We start from the raw sequence: 25817 nt of genomic DNA on the forward strand, positions 1-25817 counted from the left end.
TGGGAGGATCAATATAGTAAAAATGGCCACCTTACTAAAATCAATCTACAGATTCAATGCAATGTCTATCAAAATATCTACACAATATTTTACAGACCTTGAAAGATCAATTCTCAACTATATATGGAAAGACCAAAAAAAAAAAAAAAAAAAAAAAAAAAACCAACAACAACCCAGAATAGCTAAAACAACTGTGTATAATAAAAGATCTTCTGGAGGAATCTCCATCCCTGATCTCAAGTTGCACTATAGAGCAACAGTAATAAAAACAGCATGGCACTGGTATAGAAATAGGCTGGTTGGTCAATGGAATCCTGCAGAAATAGATACACACCTACAAACACTTGATTTTTGACAAAGAAGCCAAGTCCATACAATGGAAAAAAGATAGCATCTTCAACAAATAATGCTGGTCTGACTAGATGTCTATGTGTACAGAAATGCAAATAGGTCCATATCCATCACCCTGCACAAAACTAACATCCATGTGAGTTAAAGACCTCAGCATAAAACCAGACATACTAAATCCATTAGAAAAAAATGGGGAAGAGCCTTGAACTCATTGGCACAGGAGACATCCTGAACAGAACACCAACTGCTCAGCCTCTAAGATCAACAATTAATAAATAGGACCTCATGAAACAAAAAAGCTTCTGTAAGGGAAATGACACTGTCAACAGAACAAAGCAACAGCCCACAGACTGGGAAAAAAATCGTCACCAACCCTACATCCGACAAATGGCTAATATCTAAAATATATAAAGAACTCAAGAAATTAAACACCACTAAACCAAATTATCCAATTATAAAATGGGACACAGAGCTGAACATAGAATTCTCAACAAAAGAATATCGAATGGCTGAGAAACACTTTTAAAAAATGCTCAATGACCTTAGTTATCAGAGAAATGCAAATCAAAATGACTCTGAGATTCCATCTTACACCTACCAGAATGGCTAAGATAAAAAATTCAAATAACAGAACATGTTGGTGAGGATGTAGAGAAAGGGGAACACTCCTCCATTGCTGTTAGAAGTGCAAACTCGTACAACCACTTTAGAAATCAATCTGGTGATTTCTCAGGAAATTAGAAATAGTGCTACTGCAAGACCCAGCCATACCACTCCTGGGTATATACTCAAAGATGCTCCGCCATACCCTAAGGACATTTGCTTAACTATGTTCATAGCTGCTTTATTTGTAGTAATGAGAACCTGGAATCAACCTAGATGTCCCTTGACTGAAGAATGGATAAAGAAACTGTTACACATTTACATAATGGAATACTACTCAGCTATTAAAAACAAGGAAATCTTGAAATTTGCAGGCAAATGGACGGAACTAGAAATGATCATCCTGAGTGAGGTAACCCAGACCCAGAAAGACATGCATGGTATATACTTACATGTAAGAGGATATTAGCCCAACATAGATGTCCTCAGAGAGACTCCACCCAGTGGGGGATCAGGACAGATGCTAGGATGCACAGCCAGACTCTGGGCAGAGTGCTGAGAGTGATATGGGAGAGTGGGGTGATGAAAGGACCCGGAGGGTTCAGGAGCCCCACAGGGAGACAGTCAAGACCGGTGGATCTGGACCCAGGTTGGGACTGCACAAACTGTTGCACCAGCCAAGGACAATGCACACAGTGAACCTAGACCCCTTCTTCAGATATAACCAACGAACAGCTTATTCTCCATGGTTTTGGGGGGAGCATGGACGGCCTCTGACAGGAACTCAGGTACCCCCAATTTGATCACTTCCCCTTGATGAGGAGGCCCAGCAGGCACACAGAGGAAGGAGATGCAGGCTATCTGGATGAGATCTGATAGGCTGTGGTCATATGGTGGGGGAGGAGGGCCCCTTCTGTCAGAGGTCTAGGGGAGGGGAATAGGGCAGAACAGGAAAGAGGGTGCAAATGGGAAGCTACAAGCGAGGGGATAACAATTGGGATGTAATATGAATAAATTATAATAAATTAAAAAATAGAATGGGAAGCAATTGAGGAGGACACCCTACTAGATCAACCTTTGACCTCTACATGCACATATGTGCACATGTGCACACATGCACAGACACACACACACACACACACACACACACACACACACACACGAACACATACACATACCACTCACATGTGTGCAAATTAACTTTAATAGAAGAAGAATATCCCCCACCGTGAAAGTGTTATCTCACATTCATTCTGCTATGATAAATTTAAAGGCACACACTTGATGTTTTAAAAAGTACATGAAAAGGCAAATTTCAGATGATGCAACGACATGAAAGTCCCAGAAGAAAGCTTAAATAAATGTACTTATAGTTTGAGAGGGAAAACAACGTTTCAAAAAGGTGAAAACCAAGAAGCAACAAAGAAAAACAATCTGCCTAATGATGTTAAAACTGAAAAATTTATGTATAGTTACAAAAAAGAAATTAAAAAAAAAGCCAAACAAATAACCCTAAAGGCTAATAACAAACTAGATAAAATGTATTTGTAATGCCTACTACAGAAAGGGGCTTTTTAGGTTATAAATATGAGTTATACATTAAGTGATTTTGTGCTAGGAAGGAAAAGATAGCCCAGAGGAAAATTATAAAAAAGGAAAAACTGATTTTCTTTCTTTTTTTACTTTTCTTTTTGGGTACAGGGAATTTTACTTGGGGGTTTCAGATACACAAGAGGAGTACTTTCCCACTGAAGTATATTTATAACCTGAGAAGTCTAGTTTTCAAAAAAGAATTTTGTTTATTTTAAAGTATGTTTATGTATGGTAGGTTATGTGCACTTAAATACAAGTGCTTTTTAGAGGCCAGGCGAGGGAGCCAGATTCCCTAAGGCTGGAGTCACAGGCTACCTGACATGCACACTGGGGACTAAACTTAGGTCTTCTGCAGGAGCAATATCATGCTCTTAACCGCTAAACTATCTTTCTATCCCCTCTCAGAAAACTACTTTTAAAAAGTCAAAACACAAAATTTCATTCCCAGTTAAAGAAATAGCCTTTGACCATGTGCTTAATGAAGCAAGGAAGGAGAGTGTCAGTTGGATGCTTCATGGGGTTGGGGGAGGGTGGGAACCAGGCAGATGCACCGCATGTGCAAATGCCCTGGGGCAGGAATGTGCTTGCTGCCGTCCTCAATAGGGCCAGAGTGGGAGAAGAGTGACCAAGGAGTAGGAGGGACAGGAGAGGTCACAGAGAGGGACAGGAGCAGCACACTGATCCTCATGGCCATGCCCATACAAGACAGTGGATTTCCATCTTGGCTTGATAGGCTCTAAGTGACATGATCAGTTGTGTTTTAATGAGGTCACCATTTTTGTCTACAAAGCAGGCTGTGTGTGACAGCAGTGACACTGAGTGAGTCTAGGTAGGAGACTGTGGCTGAAAGAGGGTGAGGGCTTGGAGGAAGGGGGCTTTGGGGAAGGCACATTTAGACTTGGCTAAAGCTCATTTGCATTTAGTGTTCACAGGAGGAGATAAAGAGGAGGGTTGGGGCCCTTGAGTGTTGGCTTTAGCCGATTTGAGAGTAAGTGCCACTAAGGGCTGAATGTATTTCCTGGGAAGGGGATCGAATCCTTGTTTTTCCTTCATGGTTAGTTGGAAATGACAGTGGTGATGCCAAGCAGGTTGGTGGATGTGCAGGGTGGAAAGGAGGGTGTTTGGGGGCTAGATCGACATCAGGGACATTGATCGCAAATAACTATAGTTGTACAGAGGGGAGAAAGAGTGGGCAGGGCTGTGTGCAAACGGGCCAAGTTAAGAGGGCTCACTGGTGGGAGGTGACTTGTCATAAGGGATTGCTACAGCTGTTTTCCTTTGGCCTGGATGTCAAGACCCAAAGGAGCCAACACCAGAAGCCTATTGGCTGAGACACCTAGAGTCTTCAGGGGCTGTTTTTCTTTAAAAAACCATCCACTTCCCATCTGCACTAGGAGAGCGGCTGCTGATTTGCAGGGCTCCCCAGAGGCTGTGAAGGGAGCTGAGAAACAGCTTCTGGCAGTTCTGCACCCCAGACACCACCCCCACCCCTTTCTAGAACAATGACATCTTTAAGTGAGATAGCACACAGGAGATGCAGGAAGCAGGGGTTAAGCAAGGGGTCAAAGCTGCTGCAGAGCGTGATTTCCCTGCTAATAAGCAGCTTACGGGGCTGGCAGATCACAGCCTCCCTGTTAAGTGTTTCTGTGTTCATCAAATGGAGCTGTCACTGCCCATTAGTTTCAGGGGTGCTCCCTAAACGGAGACGGCAGCCCTTGGGAGGCAGAGCCTGGGATTTGTTCTACGCCTGCTGTGTCCTTGGAGAGAATGGGCAGCTTGGGGTCTGTGATCTAATTATCCACGTGGTCTGGACCACACCTGCCTCCCTGACTGTCCTGGGTAGATACTATAGCCTCATTTAGCGACTGGCAGCGAATTCAATCTCCTTGTCATCAGGGGACACCAGAGGAGCTGCTGGCACCGGGACACGGGATGGAGCCTGTGTATTTAAACCACAGGCACCTATTCTAGGATGGACCAAGCAGTTTTGCCTGATGGAACCATGCTCACTCATGGATCTACAAGCTCAGGTGGAAAAGCTGATCTTTGAGCTGTTACAAAGGAGCCATGCCCATCCCCTTCAGGTTGCTGTTCCATTAGGTCGCCAACATCTCTTGAGTGTGGCTACCAAGTGTGGAGCTGGAGTGTTGCACAGCAGCAAAGCATGCAGTGCACATGAAGAGAACCCTGGGTTCTATCCCCGCCACCATGGAAACAAATGGCTGTGCTATTTCTTCAGTAATGCCCACCACAAGGATCACTCAGAATGCCAAGAGACGGTTAGAACCCAAGTCCATATCCCAGGAGTCATCTTCCAAGCCCCTGGGGAATGTCTGAATGGTGGGTAACACCAAACTTTCCTTAGACGGGGTTTTCATTTATCTTATAAATTAAGACAGCAAAGACAGATGAATAACAATGAAACAGATGAATTACAACAATATATTTGCACTGAAATTTTCCCCCCTGATATTCTAATGGTTTTGGATACAGTTGTCAGTGTGTAACAAAAGGACACCACGGATGACGGGGAACATTCTGGGCCTTTTTCTTGGTTTATTTCAAATGCCTCCCATTGGCTGCAGTCTACACTCTGTTTGTTTTGCCTTGAAACAGAGGTTCTCAGTGTAACTCTCATTGACCTGGAACTCACTCTGTAGACCAGTCTGGACTTGAACTCACTAAGATCTGCCTACCTCTGTCTTCTGAGTGCTGGGGTTAAAGGTGTGTGCCACCCCACCTGGCCTCAAAGTACACACTCTTTGGAAAGGCTTTCTACAGGGACTTTCCACAGGGCGATGGTCTTCTGGCCCACAAGCTTGTACCATGCTAGAGGCAAATTGGGGTACACACCTCTCATCTCCACCTTCATCCAGAATGTTCTTCCTCTACCAAGAACCTGGCCTCCCACCTGTTTCACCTCACCCCGCTAGTTTCTAAACATCCTGCCTCCAAAAGGGGGTCACTTCCTGCGCTTCTTCTATGTTCCTACATCACATGTGAACACAGGATGTTAACCGAAGACTCATTACAATAAGAAAAAAAATTAGGATCCTCTATTAAGCAATAGGGAAAACAGTTAAATATACAACGACACATCTATTTGATGTATCACTCTGCAAAAATCTTTAGCAAGTCGAAGATGTTGAAGAGTATCAAACAGCATCATAAACACAGCACCATTTTATATGTAATCTCTAAACATATATAATGTGCTTTCATTCTATAAATTATAACATGTGTGACAATGACAACCTGGTTTGAGGCAGAGTCTCTTTCTTGCTGCCTCCTGTGTGTCTCAGACTCCAGACTGGCTGTCCTGAGTGTATCTGGGGTTTCCCTGTCTCTAGCCACTTCCTCTAGCTCTGTAGGGACCTTGAGATTTCAAAGTCTACCTTCTTGCTGTTCCGGAAGTACATCATCTACTGATCCACTTCTTCAGCCTCAAGAGGGTCTTTGGTGTTTAGCAAGTTTGTTTTGCTTTTGTTTTCTTTCTTGTTTCTTTTTTGAGGCAGAGTTTCTCTGTGTAGACCAGGCTAACATTGAGCTCAGAGATTCCCCAGCCTCTGCATCCCGAGTGCTGGGACTGAAGGTGTGAACCACCACTGCCCAGCTTGTTTTTGTTTTCTTAATATTAACTTAAAAATAGCACACCCTGTTCTGTTTTCCTTCAAATACGTTTAAATGCCACCTCCTCGAAGCTGTTCTCTGTCTCCTCCAAACCAGGTAGCCCCCACGTCCTCATCTCTTGCTGTCCCCCACCAGGACATCCTGTTCCATGGTATCAGAGAAACATAGCATCTATGTCTCTCCGTTTGTCCCACACAGTCATCTGTTTATTCCATCATTCGGCTATTTCATCTCTTCCTAGCTAGGATATAAGATCCACGCAGGCACAGTCGCTTGCAGCTGCTGTTGTTCATCACTCCATTTCTACGGCCCAGGACAGACATTCACTACTTCTGAATGAACCGGGTGCTGTGCAGAGTACCCCCAAGCATCCTGCCTCTGTAATCCACCGAGAGCTCCAATGAAGTGCTCGTTGTACGACGGCGAAATGGGGTTACACGGCTTAATGTCTCTGTGTGGACTGATCCCACAGGTGACAGATTCAGCCTCTCCTATCAGTCATCTCCCTTTGCCAAAAACAGTCTTGTCAAAGGCATCAAGAGAAGCAAAATCTAGTACCATTCTTACACCCAGCCTCCCTGGCCCCCGTGTGCGGTATGTACATCTGTGTGCCTTCATAAGGGGGTTACACATGCCTGTGGGTTTGCACCCTGTGTGAGTACATGCAGAGGCCAGAAGAGGATTTTTGGCATCCTCCTAGTCCCCTGGGACAAAGTTTGCTATTGAGCCTGAAGCATGTCGTTATTTTGGTTAGTCTGAATGGCAGCCAGCTGTTAGGGTCTGCCTGGCCACCCTGCCCCATCACTGGGCGTAAGTGACCTTAATATGACCCTAATGGTGAATCTTGCAAAGCTGGCTTTTATGTAGGTGTGGAGGATTCGAACTCAGGTCCTCTGGTCCTCAGTCTAACCTGATGTGCCATTTCCCAAGTTACAGACCCCAGTCTCTTCATTAAGGGACTGTTTTGTTCTGTGTTCTGGATGTCTGGGTAAAGGAGCAGATAACAGGCTTTTTATCCTCTAAGCAGGTTTGGAATCATTATTTTCAATGCGCCTTTTAAAAGAAACTAGATGAAACACACAGTAAACATTTTCCATGTCAACAAAGTATCTTATTTTCCCATTTGTTCTTTACGATCCATCCTAAATTCACATTGCTGCTTGAAATAAACTCTCATAGTTACTATCCTTTCTATTTGTCTGCTTTCAAAGATCCAATTCCCACCAATCTGTGAGATAGGCAGGGAAAAGATTATCTCACCTCAACAGGGAAATTGAAAAATTGACAATGCACTTGGGGTCCCATGGAGTAAATCAGAAGAGGCAGAGATTCTTTGATTCTGTCCTAGGCTTTCTAGAGCATCTCACTATCCCAAACCCAGAGCATGCACCCCACCACATGACATGGCCTTGTCAGCTAAGACAACCTGAGGACCACTAGCTTCATTGTTCTTAGGGATATGGCCTGCAAGCAAGCTAGCTAAATTCCGAACAGTCACATGTTCTAGATGGATTTACCTCATAAGTGCAGTGACAGGAAGAGGTTTCAGAGTCTAGACTGAAGACTTCGTTATTACTGATGTCATCCTGCTATGATCATTAACAAGATTCACTGTTAGGGCCATGCTACGTATTAAGGTTGGCCAACATTCTTGTGAAGTTTATTACAAAGCTTAGAAGGAAGCTTTGTACTTGAAAGTTGTGTATAAGTTCAGATGAAGATGGTGGGTGTATGTGACTTCAGGTATAAAATACAAAGACTCGTTTTGTTTTGAAGCTACGTAGCAACCTGAAATAGTTATTACACCTCTCAGAATGGGGCGGTTTGACCCTGCCCTTGACGTTCTTCTGTTGATTAATTCTTTAGAATCTTAATAATTGTTTTTCCAAGCCCTAAGAAGATGAAACAGAAAACTTGTTAAGAAAAGAAAGAAAGTGTAATCAAAATTCTAGAACAAAATTGCCGCCATTGCTTTCATGCACACCCAATACTTAGCACAGCAACATCTGCTGCCAGGGGCTGTTGACTCTGCTCTGGATGGTGGGCATATGGGATGAGTATGGTGCGCTCTGGCTAGTGTGGGTCTCAGAGGCTCTGCCACCACCCACTCAACACAGAAAATCCCACTTCACCTAACTCTAAGCTTAGTAAGAATGTGCCACTTAAACTCTGAGGTCCAAGCCTGGTGAGGTATGGGGGGGAGTCTATGACATATAGGAGCCATGAGGTATAGAAGGGCCTCAGAGGTATGGTGGGAGGGGTTATGGGGGGCTGTAATGTATGGGGGACTATGAAGTATGGGGTGCTTGAAGCATGAGGGTACTGTGGGTATGGTGGTATGAAGATTGGGTTGTGAATATTGGGGGGCTATGAAGAAAGGGGGCTGCGAGGTATGGGAGGGATGTGGGGTATGGGTGCTGTAAGGTATGGGTGCTGTGAGGTATGGGGAGGCTGTAAGATATGTGTTGCTGTGAGGTATGGGGGCTGTGAGATATGTGTTGCTGTGAGGTATGGGGGCTGTGAGGTATGGGGGGCTGTGAGGTATGGGGGGCTGTGAGGTACGGGGGCTGTGAGGTATGGGGGCTGTGAGGTATGGGATGCTGTGAGGTATGGGGGGCTGTGAGGTATGGGGGGCTGTGAGGTATGGGATGCTGTGAGGTATGGGGGCTGTGAGGTATGGGGGGCTGTGAGGTATGGGGGGCTGTGAGGTATGGGGGCTGTGAGGTATGGGGGGCTGTGAGGTATGGGGGGCTGTGAGGTATGGGGGCTGTGAGGTATGGGGAGGCTGTGAGGTATGGGGGCTGTGAGGTATGGGGGCTGTGAGGTATGGGGGGCTGTGAGGTATGGGGGGCTGTGAGGTATGGGGGCTGTGAGGTATGGGGGGCTGTGAGGTATGGGATGCTGTGAGGTATGGGGGCTGTGAGGTATGGGGGGCTGTGAGGTATGGGGGGCTGTGAGGTATGGGGGCTGTGAGGTATGGGGAGGCTGTGAGGTATGGGGGCTGTGAGGTATGGGGGCTGTGAGGTATGGGGGCTGTGAGGTATGGGTGCTGTGAGGTATGGGGGCTGTGAGGTATGGGTGCTGTGAGGTATGGGGGCTGTGAGGTATGGGGGCTGTGAGGTATGGGATGCTGTGAGGTATGGGGAGGCTGTGAGGTATGGGGAGGCTGTGAGGTATGGGGAGGCTGTGAGGTATGGGGGCTGTGAGGTATGGGGGCTGTGAGGTATGGGGAGGCTGTGAGGTATGGGGAGGCTGTGAGGTATGGGGGCTGTGAGGTATGGGTGCTGTGAGGTATGGGGGCTGTGAGGTATGGGGGCTGTGAGGTATGGGATGCTGTGAGGTATGGGGAGGCTGTGAGGTATGGGGAGGCTGTGAGGTATGGGGGCTGTGAGGTATGGGGGCTGTGAGGTATGGGGGGCTGTGAGGTATGGAGGCTGTGAGGTATGGGGGCTGTGAGGTATGGGGGCTGTGAGGTATGGGGGCTGTGAGATATGGGGGCTGTGAGGTATGGGGGCTGTGAGGTATGGGGGCTGTGAGGTATGGGTGCTGTGAGGTATGGGGGCTGTGAGGTATGGGGGCTGTGAGGTATGGGGGCTGTGAGGTATGGGATGCTGTGAGGTATGGGGGGCTGTGAGGTATGGAGGCTGTGAGGTATGGGGGCTGTGAGGTATGGGGGCTGTGAGGTATGGGGGCTGTGAGATATGGGGGCTGTGAGGTATGGGGGCTGTGAGGTATGGGGGCTGTGAGGTATGGGGGCTGTGAGGTATGGGGGGCTGTGAGGTACGGGGGCTGTGAGGTATGGAGGCTGTGAGGTATGGGGGCTGTGAGGTATGGGGGCTGTGAGGTATGGGGGGCTGTGAGGTACGGGGGCTGTGAGGTATGGGGGCTGTGAGGTATGTGTTGCTGTGAGGTATGGGATGCTGTGAGGTATGGGGGGCTGTGAGGTATGGGGGGCTGTGAGGTATGGGGGGCTGTGAGGTATGGGGGGCTGTGAGGTACGGGGGCTGTGAGGTATGGGTGCTGTGAGGTATGGGGGCTGTGAGGTATGGGGGCTGTGAGGTATGGGATGCTGTGAGGTATGGGGAGGCTGTGAGGTATGGGGAGGCTGTGAGGTATGGGGGCTGTGAGGTATGGGTGCTGTGAGGTATGGGGGCTGTGAGGTATGGGGGCTGTGAGGTATGGGATGCTGTGAGGTATGGGGAGGCTGTGAGGTATGGGGAGGCTGTGAGGTATGGGGGCTGTGAGGTATGGGGGCTGTGAGGTATGGGGGGCTGTGAGGTATGGAGGCTGTGAGGTATGGGGGCTGTGAGGTATGGGGGCTGTGAGGTATGGGTGCTGTGAGGTATGGGGGCTGTGAGGTATGGGATGCTGTGAGGTATGGGGAGGCTGTGAGGTATGGGGGCTGTGAGGTATGGGGGCTGTGAGGTATGGGGGCTGTGAGGTATGGGGGCTGTGAGGTATGGGATGCTGTGAGGTATGGGGAGGCTGTGAGGTATGGGGAGGCTGTGAGGTATGGGGGCTGTGAGGTATGGGTGCAGTGAGGTATGGGGGCTGTGAGGTATGGGGGCTGTGAGGTATGGGATGCTGTGAGGTATGGGGAGGCTGTGAGGTATGGGGAGGCTGTGAGGTATGGGGGCTGTGAGGTATGGGTGCTGTGAGGTATGGGGGCTGTGAGGTATGGGGGCTGTGAGGTATGGGATGCTGTGAGGTATGGGGAGGCTGTGAGGTATGGGGAGGCTGTGAGGTATGGGGGCTGTGAGGTATGGGGGCTGTGAGGTATGGGGGGCTGTGAGGTATGGAGGCTGTGAGGTATGGGGGCTGTGAGGTATGGGTGCTGTGAGGTATGGGTGCTGTGAGGTATGGGGGCTGTGAGGTATGGGATGCTGTGAGGTATGGGGAGGCTGTGAGGTATGGGGGCTGTGAGGTATGGGGGCTGTGAGGTATGGGGTGCTGTGAGGTATGGGGGCTGTGAGGTATGGGGGCTGTGAGGTATGTGTTGCTGTGAGGTATGGGATGCTGTGAGGTATGGGGGGCTGTGAGGTATGGGGGGCTGTGAGGTATGGGGGGCTGTGAGGTATGGGGGCTGTGATGTATGGGGGCTGTGAGGTATGGGGGCTGTGAGGTATGGGGGCTGTGAGGTATGGGGGGCTGTGAGGTATGGGGGGCTGTGAGGTATGGGGGGCTGTGAGGTATGGGGGGCTGTGAGGTATGGGGGGCTGTGAGGTATGGGGGCTGTGAGGTATGGGGGCTGTGAGGTATGGGGGCTGTGAGGTATGGGGGGCTGTGAGGTATGGGGGGCTGTGAGGTATGGGGGGCTGTGAGGTATGGGGGGCTGTGAGGTATGGGGGGCTGTGAGGTATGGGGGGCTGTGAGGTATGGGGGCTGTGAGGTATGGGGGCTGTGAGGTATGGGGGCTGTGAGGTATGGGGGCTGTGAGATATGGGGGCTGTGATGTATGGGGGCTGTGAGGTATGGGGGCTGTGAGGTATGGGGGCTGTGAGATATGGGGGCTGTGAGGTATGGGGGCTGTGAGGTATGGGGGCTGTGAGGTATGGGGGGCTGTGAGGTACGGGGGCTGTGAGGTATGGAGGCTGTGAGGTATGGGGGCTGTGAGGTATGGGGGCTGTGAGGTATGGGGGGCTGTGAGGTACGGGGGCTGTGAGGTATGGGGGCTGTGAGGTATGTGTTGCTGTGAGGTATGGGATGCTGTGAGGTATGGGGGGCTGTGAGGTATGGGGGGCTGTGAGGTATGGGGGGCTGTGAGGTATGGGGGGCTGTGAGGTATGGGGGGCTGTGAGGTATGGGATGCTGTGAGGTATGGGGGGCTGTGAGGTATGGGGGCTGTGAGGTATGGGGGGCTGTGAGGTATGGGGGGCTGTGAGGTATGGGGGGCTGTGAGGTACGGGGGCTGTGAGGTATGGGGGGCTGTGAGGTATGGGGGGCTGTGAGGTATGGGGAGGCTGTGAGGTATGGGGGCTGTGAGGTATGGGGAGGCTGTGAGGTATGGGGGCTGTGAGGTATGGGGGCTGTGAGGTATGGGGAGGCTGTGAGGTATGGGGGCTGTGAGGTATGGGGGCTGTGAGGTATGGGGGCTGTGAGGTATGGGGAGGCTGTGAGGTATGGGGGCTGTGAGGTATGGGGAGGCTGTGAGGTATGGGGGCTGTGAGGTATGGGGGCTGTGAGGTATGGGGGCTGTGAGGTATGGATGCTGTGAGGTATGGGATGCTGTGAGGTATGGGATGCTGTGAGGTATGGGGTGCTGTGAGGTATGGGGGCTGTGAGGTATGGGGAGGCTGTGAGGCAAGGCATGGGGGACTGTGAAGTGTAAGAAGAGCTGCAAGGTACAAGCAGGACTTGGGCTTCAGTTGGAGATTAGAGGAAAGATGCATGCTCAGACAAGAAGGATCCATTTCCAATCCCAGTGAGACTCTCTCATTTGGAAAGACATTTCAAGCAGGTACACACACCACTTCTGCGTTGTTCTGAAAATGAATTTTGTGGTGGTGGGGGCATATTCTCTGGTTGTTTTTAAGGATATGCACTCCATAAATAAATAACAAATAGGCTTTGTTGTTTCCCATTCTAGGTCACGGGCAGATCTTAATTCTCCAAATCCTACTGTCATTGGACATGCTTTTCATAGAGTTGCAGCTTTTACCAGGAGTAGCTGGGGAGATAGAAAAATCAGTAAACACTGTGTCATGAAAGCAGGAAGAGAGACTTGAGGAAAAGGAGACCTAGGGGGTATATAAGTTGCTAAAATGCTTGACTTGCAAGCATTAAGACCTGAATTCAACCCCCAGAACCCTTGTAAAAAGCTTGGCACAGTGGCACACACTTGTAATCCAGGCCTGAGCAGGTGGAGACAGGCACATTGCTGGGGCTCACTGGCTGGCCAGCCTAAGCTAATGAGGGAAGCGCCAGGCCAGTGAGAGACCCAAACAGACAGATGGACGAGACTGAGGAGTGATACCTACATCCTCCAGCCTCCATGCGTTCATGCATTCACATACATGTATGCATCAGCACACACACACACACACACACACATACACACACACACACACACACACACACACACACACACACACACACACACGTGCGCACACATGCAAAGGGAGGAGAGAGATCCACAGTTTATAGATGCACAGTTGCCCCTCAAAATCCACTGTGGATTGGTTCCAAACATCTCTTTGGCTCCTTAAGTACCCCAGTTCTTGGATGCTGAAGTTCCTTATACAGAATGTGGGCATGACCTACGTACAGAGTGTGTACCAGATAACTTAGGGTACCTAACATGACACAAACTCTGTGCAGGCAGTTATTATCCTTCCACTCAGGGAATGGTGTCAGGGTAGTGTTCTAACATGCTCTACAGAGACACAGAGCTTAATTTCTTAAGAAGTGTCCACCCATGGTTGGCTGACTCCACCCTGGGCCACAAAGGGTTAACCGTATTCATATATTCAAGAGCTTATTAAAATAACAAAAGCAGAGTTTGATGTGGAGACAAGTGTCATCTCTGGGGCAATGAGAGGGAGGCAAGGAACAGAAGGGGCCCACTTCAGATTGGGCTAGAAGTGGAATTCTAAGCTTTCTTCTAAGTTGACATCTTAATAGGCTAGCTTTCTAAGAACCAGATTCAATAATCTTATTATGTATATGTTTGAGTATACACATGTATAGATGAAGTTGTATGTAGTTATGTGCAGTGCTTGTGTGGGACAGGGGGTATTTCTGGGCTTGCACACTTCTCTGCAGCATCCCGAAGGAACTTGGCTCTAGAAGGTCACTCTAAGAGAATGCAACAAGGCTCCTAGCAAGAGCAAATGGGAGACTTAATTTCACCATATAGCCTTAAAAAAAAATACTCTTCAGTGGTTTCACACACATATTAATGAATATTAGTCATTATGTTATCTTCTCTCACCCCACCTACACTGAAACCCTTTTCCTTCCCAAGAAATCCCCCTCCTATTCCCATGTCTTTTCTGGGCGTGTGACTTACTGTGGTAACTAGTACTGTGTGCACGAGCATGGGCGGGTTATTATCTATCGGATTATGAGCAACTTCCTGTGGCTACACCACTGAAGAGAATGGCAGCCCTCTTTCCAGCACTCATAACAATAACCAGGAAGGGGTGGAGCCTCGTGAGTACCTCCTCCATACGCACGCCATTTCCATTATGAGATGCTGAGGGGGTTCAACCACTGCATAGCTTTGGGTGTGACTGGAAGTTTGATTTTTTCCAGATTTTCTTTAAAGGAAGATCAAAGTATGAAGTAATGAGGTCAAGAAAGACCTCAGGCCTGTGAGAGCAGGCAATTTCCAGGTCATTGATGACTCAAAGGGAGAAATGTCAATGGAGTGGCGAGAGCAGATTGCATCAGAAAGGAAGAAGGAACAAATTGTCACCATCCAGAACCGGCAACCTTTGCTAATTTTTTTTACTGCAAAGTTAGATGAGGCAGTCAGCTTCACAGTAAGAAGAGACCAGAGAAGAGATTTTTAAGATGAAAATGAACGGGCGTGTTATGAATTAAGAACGTGGCCAGGAAGGAGTTGGAATCTTGTCTACACAGCAGACATCTCCTCTCTTAGCTATGAAGAAACACATCCTTTCTTTCTCATTAGGCTCTGTTTAGCTAGGAATAGTCCTAGTCTCTTGGCTCAGGGGGACAGATGACCCAGGTCAAGCCAATTAGCATGGTCCATCCCCCTGGTGACATGGAACTGAAGAGAAGCATATGGCCTAATGTCATCTAATAAGATTAAGTCTAAAGCTACCAGGAATTTTAGGAAAAAACAAGCTCTTTCCGGTGGAAGTTCCTGGAACTCCAGGAACTAAGGCGTTTGCCGCCATGTGCCTGTGATACAGTTAACCTTGAATGTGAACTTGATCACCTCAAGGTATGCCACATCAGTCAAGCACACCTCCTAGTGTGTCTATTCTTCCCAGAACCATAAGGCTCTGACCTGATCAATGCTTTAATTCACCAATAGACTCAAAATTCGAATGGACATTTGGAGGTGTCGGAAAGGTAGAAGGCGGAGTCTACCTGGAGGAAGTAGGTTGCTGGGAGTGCGCCTTTGACCCTTGCCTGTCCTGTCTCTCTGCTTTCTATCTGCCACGTGACAGGCAGCTCTGCTCTATCATGCACTTCTGTTGTAATGCTCTGCCTCAGACAGCCTCATAAATAATGGAACAGCCAACCATGGACTGACAGTATGAGCCAAAATGAATCTCTTCTCCCATGAATAGTTTCTGTTAGGCAATTGTCACAAAGGTCAAGGTCTTACTGACCCAAGGACCACAAGACTTCAAAGAACAATTGGTTAGAGGTAGAGACAGCAACCAAAGGAGATGGAGAAATAGAGTCTCCTCGGCATCGTTTGAGGCCACAGGTACCAGCCACACCTTAGTATTCAGGAGTTTCCCGTCAAAGTCAGCTTGAGTCAGGAGCCCATCGGCAGCCACAGGAGCTCTGGCTAATGTGGCAGGAAAGTGTCAACAGATGTTTATGGAGAGATGGGAGGATGGCGTTCAGGGGAGGAATGGAGGGAAGTCACACACTGAGGAGATCATGACAGTCAACATAGCTATACACCAAGAGACTAGACATTTGAGGGTCATTCGCTTCTGCCTATCTAGATCTCAATCTTTCCAGTCACTCAGGAGATGGGGTTATCATCAGGGAGCAAGGGGATTGAAGCCTGGGTGATAAGAATTTGCGCAAAGAAGCTTTAGGGCTTGCCGAGGGGACTTAGGAAAAGATGGCCTGGAAGGCAAAGGACCCAGATGAGGTGACAAAGACTGCATCTGTGGTGGCCCAGAGGCCTCTTTACTGCCCTTCCCCAACATCTGCTAAACAGCAAAGCTGATGTTGAGTTATGGCTCCAACTGACTTTCAGTCAGCTTTTCTTTCTGATGGACAGTCTCCTTGGGTCTTCTAGATTCTCTTCTTGAGTGTTCTCTTGCCCTTCAATCATGAGCTTTCTGAAATATTGTGATTATCATTACAGCCTAGGCAGCCTTGGCCAATGATTCAAGAGGTGGTTCTACCAAATATCATTGGGTCTTGTGTGGGTGAAATTAGCTCAGTTAGGGTCATACATGTCTACATGATCCAGGAAAAGTAAATTATTTGACTAACACAACTGACTTGTTTTAATGTTATAGTTATAAATAGCATAATGAATAAAAGCCCTGCATCTCAGTTCTGTTATTTTCCCCGAGTGAGTCACTTAGACAAATCTCTGGCCCTCTGTTCATCTGTTGGATGAAGGAGTTGAATTCCCCCTTCCAAGGCAGTCTTCCAATGCTTGACTTGTCTCATGTTCCACTGATCACTGCCATTCTAACAGCCCCATGCTCTCTCAGGGCATGGGAGCATCCCACCCATCGTTTCCATTCGATTGCTGACTTCTCTTCCAGGGTTCAGCTCGAAGTCACGCACCTGGCAAGTGATTCTGGAACTCCACTTGGCCCAGGCACCTGCTAAAAGTTCAGCTGTCTGAAAGGAGCCTGATTTGATCTGTAATTTAATGGGCTCTCCATGGGGACAGGGAGAGGGTGGAAAGCGAGATAGAAGGACAGATCTCAGGCTATGTTTCTAAATGACCCTGGTCTACCTGTCTGTTAGTTTTTGAACACACTCTAGGATTTTTGTTACGGTCTCTGCAAACTCTGCCCCATCGGTAGACACAGAGAATCTCCAGAATGGAGTATGAACGTATCTTTTCTTTCCAGAGCCTGACCCTGGACCCTCCTCTTAGATGTTGTCCGGCCCTGTCCTAAGTCCATGTCTGCTGTCTCTGTTAGCCTTGAAACCCTGAAAGCCTTCAGAAGAAGGTAATTTGCATCTTCTCCAGTTCTGCCAGTGACCCGTAAAAGGTGTGACTACACTACTTATTTGCTACAGTATTTTAAAATAAATGTTAAGTCATTTGGATCGTACGGATTCTCAGTCTTTTCCTACTATGTAATAAACACCACTAATTGTCATGGCTCTCTCCCATTAGCATAATGCTAGGCCTTACCAGGTGCTTCGTATCGTCTAATAATCTTTCAAAGAATTTTAGGCAGTAGAGAATCCAGAGTTCAAGTCCTGGCTGTGCCACCCTCTACGGCTAAATCGTGAATACATTTTTAGCTTCCCCAAGCTCCCCTACTCATCTATAACACAGTGATAACAGCACCTGTGTCAAAGGGCAGTTGCTGTGAGAATTAATGAGGCCACATCGGAAAAACACTTAGGACAGTGTCCACCACAGCCAAGAACTCAATACATGCTCGAATATGTTTGAATAACACGGGCTTTATGAGAATTACCTTAAGTCACAATGCTCAAACAGCTATTGTCCTCTCGAGTATTTGGTACTTTGGAGGAGGTAAGTTCAATACTTAAATAAATCATATTGACTAGAAGTTAGATCCCTTCCTTAAGCCTTGAATTCGGAGTCTGAATAGCAAACACACAAAGGTTACACTTTCTGGCTTCGATTCAGAAATGTCAGGACATCAAACACACCTTCCGCCACATGCACACAGAGACACTTGCTCATACAGTGGAAAGGGCAATTGGGTCTGGAGGAGAATGTCACAGGGACGGGGCTGCAGCTCATTACGGAGCACGGAAGCTCTTGACTCCATAAACAATGCTTGCAAGTGACAGAACCACCGAGAAAGCAAGGCCTGTGGGTGTGAGCTCTTCGTGAAGGAACCTTTGGGCTTTCAGGGGACATGGACAGTGTGTGTATGTGTGTGTGTGTGTGTGTGTGTGTGTGTGTGTGTGTGTGTGTGTGTGCGCACACGCATATGCATGCATGTACATGTACATGTGTGGGAGTGTGGGCACACATGTGCTATGATCCATATATGAAGGTGTTGGTCCTTGATGTCCATGTTATTTTAGGCAGGGTCTCGTTCTCTGCAGCTGCATAAGCCAGGCGAGCTGACCCTCAGGCTTGAGTGGATTTCCTGTCTCTGCCTCCCATCTGCCTGGTGTTACAAACCCACGCTGCTGTGACCAACTCAAAAGTGGACTCTAGAGATTTGAACTTTGGTCCCCATGCCTGAGCAGCAAGCTCCCTACCTACGAAGCCCTCTCCCCAGGCCCAGGCAATTAAGATCGTATTTTGGAAATGCTATGGAGCTCAAAGGGCTTGGACTCGGGATGCTGCATGGGGGCTTTATGGCTTGAAAGACTTTTAGGCTGTCCTGGTGTAGAGATGCCTCAAAATGATGAGGCTTTGTGTAAACAGTGAAGATAAGAATAAGCGACAAAGAGCAGAATGATGGGCGTCAGCCTGTGGAAGGCGCGTGAGGCCTGACGTGCAGGCCGGAGAAGGAGGAGGAGAGGTGAAGCATGCTGGGACGGGCTGCATTCACAAGCCAATGCGAGACGGTGGAGAAGGATGACCTACGTGGGTATTGGAGAGTGAACGTAGGGTCACCTGCGTGCTGCAGAAACACGAGCACAGGAATTTATATTTAGTGGCCTTTGTTTTTGTTTTTGTTTTGAGACAGAGTCTCACTGCGTCACACAGGCTAGCCTGAGTTCATTCCAATGCAGGCAGGTCTTGAACTTGTAACCTTCTAGTCTAAGCCTTCTGGGTGGCTGGGATCATAGGCCTATGCCAACAGGGCCAGCTGGAAGGTGATCTTAAATCTTACTTCTCAGAGAGAACTGATGATCAGAGTGGTCATGTTTCCAGTTACAAATGGAGCCACACTCGCCAGCAGGAGGGTAAGTGCAGACACGAGTTGGCACCTAGGACTCGGTGGCCGAGGCTGGAGAGCACTGTCTGCTCTTCCAGAGGTCCTGAGTTCAATCCCAAGCAAGCACATGGTGGCTCACAACCATCTGATGCCCTCTTCTGGCATGCATGTATACATGCAGATAGAGCACTCATACACATCACACACACACACACACACACACACACACACACACACACACACACACGAGAAAAGACTCATGGCCTTAATGGGGTGGGGTGTCCTGTGGCTGCCTTACTTTTCCTCTGCCCTACAGGTAGCTGTTTCTACGCTGCTTGATGGATAAACTAATCTCAGGGTCATTTCAATGAGGCAGCTGAAGCATTGCGCCTCTGCAAGGCCTGTAATTAGGGCATCGCTGGGAGCCTCTCACAAGCAGAGAGGGTGCCAGGACAGCATGAAGGCAACTCACAATAACATGGGATCCTCATGAAATCTCAGTCTAGCATTTCAGTTCCAACACGGTAAACTAACATTTCTCATGCCTCGACATCAGTGTGCTATTTCACAGCAAAACACACATATTCAAGAAAGGTACAACCCCGAGGTACCCCCTGCTACCGCACAGCAACATTCTGAGATGCATCTTCCAGGCATGAGAGCACCAGGGCCACAGCTCTCAGCACCAGCGGCCACCTAGGCCACTGTATGCTCTCAGTGACAGAAGAATACAACCATCAGCCTACGGGATGACCACAGTCGGCTCTGCCCTGCCAGCGGCGCTCTCAGCAGCAGGCACTTTCGCAATAGCCATTCCCTGGGCTCACACTTCTTCAACCAGGACCAAACTTTGTGCTACTGGCCTTTATACTTAAAGAAGAACTGATGCAAAGAGACTCCTGTTCATGCACTTCTTGGGCCACAAAGGCACTGAGTGGCACACAAGATGCCGGGAACTGGAGACGGAGTGGGGATGCTCAAGTGAGCGTCCCCCTAAAGCAGTGCTTCTCAACTTTCCTAATGCTGCAGCCCTTAATACAGTCCCTCATGTTGTGGAACCAGCCATAATATTACTTCATTGACATTTCATAACTGTAATGTAAATATTTGCTGTGCAGGGTATCTGATATGCGAGCGACCCCTGGGGTCATGACCCACAGGTTGAGAACCACTGCCTAAAGACTGCCCCCACTTGACTCCATCCTGCCTGGGTTCCCACAGCCTCCTGCCTAGATTATGGACAGTCTCCACAGCCGTTCTCCTCAGTTTCACACTTGTCCCCACATTAGCCAGTGCCATTCTTCTAAAGCCTAGTGCTGGGCCGCTATTTTTCTGCTCATGGGTTGGATTAAAAGCCTAAGGTCTTATAGAGCTCAGCACCAGCTTTCCCTCCCATGGCTTCTCTGTCTTTCCTCCTTACCCACTGACTCAGATGCCTGGACCCTGATGTCGAACAAGCATCCCTGGCAGGCTCTGGCTTACAGCCCTTACATGTGTTCCCAGCACTGTATTCAAGGCCCAGTCCTGAAAGCATACTTGCCTCCATCCCTCACCTTCTTCCCAGATTTGCTGAACTATCGCGTTCTGTGTGATAACACTCCTCTCACCTTATTTAAAGTCCTTTCTTCCCCATCCTGGACCTCCCAAACTCCATAGCTGCGTTTGTTGGCTCTGTAATGCTTATCAATGTAAATACCTTGTATATTTCGCTTGCTTCTCTGTGCATTACTGGACCACTGTTTCTGCCAGGAAGACATGCGCTTCTGTGCTGTTTGTTACTGTGTTCCCAAGATCTAGCACACCACTGGCCTCATCCTCTGATGACTCAGCACTGGACACTGTCCCCAGTGGGCAATGTAGTTCTGAATCCTCTGCTCTACCACGTGTTCAAGGCGGTAGGACACACACTACCACCTCTCACTACATACTGAGCACAACTGCCGAAGGTACATCTTACTGGGACAATCTGCTCTCTACCATGTCACCACTTTGCTACCACCCTCCTCTTACTTTAGCCAGGTCACTGCTGACAACAGGCTCTGTGATTCCACTCAAGGCCAGCTGCACCACGCGCTGCTCAGTGTTCTGGTCCCTGCTATGCAAAGCGGAGTTCCTGGTCCAGCAGCAGAGAGCTTGTGAGGAGCACACAATCTCAGGCTCCACCCTCGGCAGTCTGGATCCGATTCTAGGTTTGCACCAGACTTCCAGGTGACTTGTGCATACGTGGAAAAGGAGCACTGCCATGGAAAAGGAGCATCGAAGCCCCTGTGCAAGGGCAGGGAGCAGCAAGCTGCATCCCTCTCCATGCATCACACCTTCAGATCCTTCGGTGGCATCCTCTCCCTTGTGCATACTGCACAGCCAGAAGGAGCCATGACAGCTTGCAGTGCAGCAGGCAAATTATAGCCCTTTATAAATACGATAGTAACTTACACAACAACCAATTTATCAGAGACACCCTGCTGTACATAAGAAAAACCACTTTTCACTCTAATATACAGCTCTAAACGAATTCTTTATGCCTCCACAACATGGTGCGTTACGGCATCCCGTTTTATGGCCACTCATTCATTTATTCATTTATTCAGGAGAAAATTTCTAGCACCTATTTATGTGCTAAAACTTATGCTAGGCATTAGATCGGACATTGAAAAGACCACAACCGCAGTCTAGTCAAAACGACAGATGTTAAATTGAGCGTACAATTGCAAGAACATAGGATGGGTTTGTGAAGCAGGTCCCTACTCAGGAATCAAGAGGAGCCTCCCTGAGGAAGTGATGTTCTTTGGATTTAGTGAGGCAGCACCTAGCCTCCAGGAGGGAGGGGGGGAGCATGGCAAGGGCTCTGGGCATTGACGGTGATGGGTTTGCATAGGTAAAGCCAAAAAGAGAGAAAAGGCTGAATGTTAAATAAAAAAAAAAAAAAAAAGAAAAAGAAAATCCAGGATTGTTGGTCCTTGGAACTAGGATCCCAGAGAGTGGGAGGGACATCTGGTCTTGGAAGGACTCAGAAGACACTTATGCCAGAGATCAACGGACATCAACACGAGGTACCATAAAGTTGGTAAAGGGCTAGCAAGCAAGAAATTGATGTGCTCAGATCCATATAAAAGACAGTACTGTATGGAGCTGGGGAGATGACTCAGTCAGTAAATGATGACTCAGTGCTTCGATGCCACACAAGCAAGAAGACCTGCCTTCAGATCTCCAGCACCCATGTAAAAACAGCCAGGCATGACGGTGTGTATTGGTAATCCTAGACAGGATGATTCCAGGGGCTTGTTGGACCAGTCAGCCTACATGAAACATAGAACTACAGATTGAACGAGAGACCTTGTCTCAAAATAATAATGTGGGGTGGGCCAGAGGTACTCAAAGTTGACCACTGACGTCCTTGTGCTTGTGCATGAGCGTGTATGTCCCCTCTCATAGGAGCGCTCTCTCTCTCTCTCTCTCTCTCTCTCTCTCTCTCTCTCTCTCTCTCTCTCTCTCCACACACACACACACACACACACACACACACACACACACACACACACACACATTACTTTGTACCCTGCAACAATACAACAAACCCAGCAACTTTTAGTATAGTTCCAAACAATACACTGCTAAACTACTCCTTGCCACAATAAGAAGACAGCGCCGAGAACAAACGAAACCCATTTAAAGTGATTTTAATGAAGCCCCCATAATAACACCCTTCCCTGATGTTTGACTACAGTCCTCTGCTTCTGCCCTTTGTGCTTTCTCTCATTTAATAGCGTGCATGAATCAGGCACGTTGACAGGTACACATGCCTTTTAATATCCCACAAGGCACACGGAACTCTGCACACTTGTCACAGGCATTTCAGAGATGACAGGCGGATAAGAAGATACGGACTAGGAAACACAGATCCTTGGGTGGGGGTGGGAACAAGAAAACATGGGTCTGCAATGTGAGAGGAACATGAGCAGGTAGGAGCAAATGGGTGAACCATGCATTTGTTATTGCTATTGAAGCTGCATGTAGTTTAGTAATCGGTGGTATTGGTTATTATCAGTTAGCTTTTCCTGTCTTCCATGAGCCATACACAGGCTGGATGTGCATGTGAGTATACGTACATACTCAAGCATGCCATCTGTCGGGGTGTGTGTGTGTGTGTGTGTGTGTGTATGTACGTGTGTGTGCATGTGCGAGTGCATGTGCAGGCATACTCAGGTGTCCATGTATATACACAAGTGTGTGTGTAAGCCAGAGGACGTTCCTTAGGAGACATACAATTGGTTTTCTGAAACAGCTTCTTTCAGTGGCCTGCAACTCTTTGATTCAGTGAGTCTAGTCGGTCAGCAAGCCTTAGAGACACCATGTCCTCACCTCCCCAGGACTAGAATTAACGATACTTACCACCGCACTGGCTTTTTTTTTTTTTTTTTTTGGTATGGGTTCTGGAGATCGAAGTCAGCTTCTTGTGCTTATGTGGCAAGCATTTTATCAAATGAGCTATCTCTTTAGCCTGTGGACCCTGTATATTCATGACCCTTAGCAGGAACAGTCACAAATAACTCCCCAGTCAAAACTGACTCTCAACTGCCCACAAATAGTACTAACAGGAACTAACTAAATGTTACCCGGACTTGATCCATCAACACTCCCAGAGGCTACAAACTGGCAGTCTACAGGCCACATGTGGGCTATGGATATGTTTTTATTTGCCCCAAACTCTGTTTAATTTTTAAACAGTTGTTGCCAATTATGAAGAAATAGTGAGATTGCAACTAAGAAGTCCAGTTCCCCAGGATCTAATGAGAGCCTGAAGCCTGGGCCTTGCTCAGCTCTTCATCTCAGCCTTGCAGCCTCCTGCAACTCGCCCTTCCTTCTTCCTTTGAAGTGCGTGAAACTCAGTCTGTGGTGTACCTCAGAAGCTACCGCCCCACCCCCAAATGGCATAAAACCAGCTTCTCTCTCTCTTGTAGCTAGCTGTTCTCTCCCACCTTCTTCTGCTCTCTCTCTCTCTCTCTCTCTCTCTCTCTCTCTCTCTCTCTCTCTCTCTCTCTCTCCTGAGTGATGGCCTCAGCCTAGAGCCTGTCTCAGAGTCCCTGCAGGCCTTCCTGGACCCACAGCATCCTACACTGCTGCCAGACTTCCTGGTTCAGGGTGTCTAGGATTGGGTCATAGCAGTTTATTTTGAACATGCTTGGGCTCAATGTTGTTGCTGTTGGCCCAGGGAACACCTTATGAAAACCACTCGTCTACAATTCTGTCACAAGCTCCTAAAGTCCATTTGGTTCAGTGTTAACGGGCATGGACAAAGTAAGAAAAGGAGAGGTTTACATTTTGAGACCTTATAAGTAGCCTTGAAAAACTAAGTGGAGGGGGACGCCACTGAGATGACTGGGGTGGGGGTGAGTGTAAAATGCTTGCCATGCAAACATAAAGCTTGGAAGAGCTTGGCTCTCCAGACGTCGTGCAAACACTAGGTGGTAGTCCACATGCAATCCAGAGCTTAGGAGGCTAAGACAGGATCCTCCGATCAATCTGGCTAGCCAGATCAGTTCTAGTATTGATCTGGGTTTTACTGGGAGACCCTGTCATGGTGAATAAAGTGGAGAACATTCAAAGAAGAATCCAGAAGTCAGCTTCCGGCCTCTACACACACATGCACACCTCCTGTATACAAATGCACGCACACACGCACGCGCACATACATGCACTCGCACACAAGCACACACGGGTCATTATCTTACCACTGAATTACCAGTCTCCTATACACAGAGCCTGCTCACCCTTTCCAAGTCATCTTTTGGTTTATTCCCAAAGTGTTCAGTGAAGGCAACCATACTGCCAAGGACACGTAGCCCCATTCTCACCCCAAGTTTGATCAGACGCCACCTTTAAGGAATAGTACTACTTACTAACCTCAAAAACCTAAGCCCAAGATACTAACTACTCTGTGACATCACTGACTGCCACAATCAACTAGAGAACCTGCCATGTACCAGGCTCAACCCAAGTGCTTTGTGTATCACTATGATCCTCAGATGCACAAAACATTATCTTGCGACACTACAGAGGATGGAAAAGTAAGGAGGGCAGAGAGGACTTGGCTGGTCCAAGCTCACTGGCTCTAAATTAGTCAAGAGACAAAGTCTACTTGCTGATGGCCGGTTACTGTGTCATTGTTTTAGGATGAATGGTAGTGGCACTTGGAAATGATAATACATGGATACGCCTTCAGGAGCAGCTCAATCCGGATGCCAGGATCCCAGATATAAGCCTACAAGTTTCCAGAAGGGTCTAGGGAAGAGTGGGTCTCTGCTGGGCATTTTGAGAAGACTCATTTGGTATTAATCTAGAATATGCAGCAATGGAGAAATGTCCCAGCACGGAACTGGCTGCTTCTATTGGAGCTGGCTTTTTAGCACTCAGATATCTCCAGAGTGTGGCTCAGCATGGGTGCTGAAAAGACGGGGCTGTCCCACAGAGCTGTGAGAACCACCTGGGAGATCTTCTTGTACTACTGTCCCTTTCCCCTAGACAGTCTAGAAAGCTTACGATGGAGTTAGACTGTCCGGGATATGAGTTCTCCCTTCATCCCACACCGTAGCAGTTGGGTGACTGTGGTCACAGCACTGGACTTCTTTGAGCCTCCACTGTCTCCTCCCATGTGCTGGGATAATGGCCCCCACCTCCCAGGCTGTTGTTGTGAGGGTTTAATTAGATGCTGTATGTGAAATGCTTACCATGGCACCTAGCACATAATAAATGCTCAAGAAATTAACAATTATCGCATTGAAATAACTATCATTATCACCTTCTCCATCTGAGCACTGAGACCCTTACAACTTCAGGTCTCAATGACAATATTTATGTTCGCTTTTCAGCCTCAGTCAGTGGTTTCACAACATGGAATAAAGTCACCAGGTCTGCGCTGTA

At 48.1% G+C, this 25817-nt stretch overlaps 1 protein-coding gene across 2 annotated transcripts in view; it reads right to left on the minus strand.

The window, feature by feature from the left end:
• PRKCB (protein kinase C beta) overlaps nt 1–25817 on the minus strand; it is a 345690-nt gene that overhangs the window by 13867 nt on the left and 306006 nt on the right. The gene's annotated exons all lie outside the window — the stretch shown is intronic.

The sequence above is a fragment of the Acomys minous genome, assembly GCF_964271855.1.
Source record: "Acomys minous genome assembly, chromosome: 2".
NCBI lineage: Eukaryota > Metazoa > Chordata > Mammalia > Rodentia > Muridae > Acomys > Acomys minous.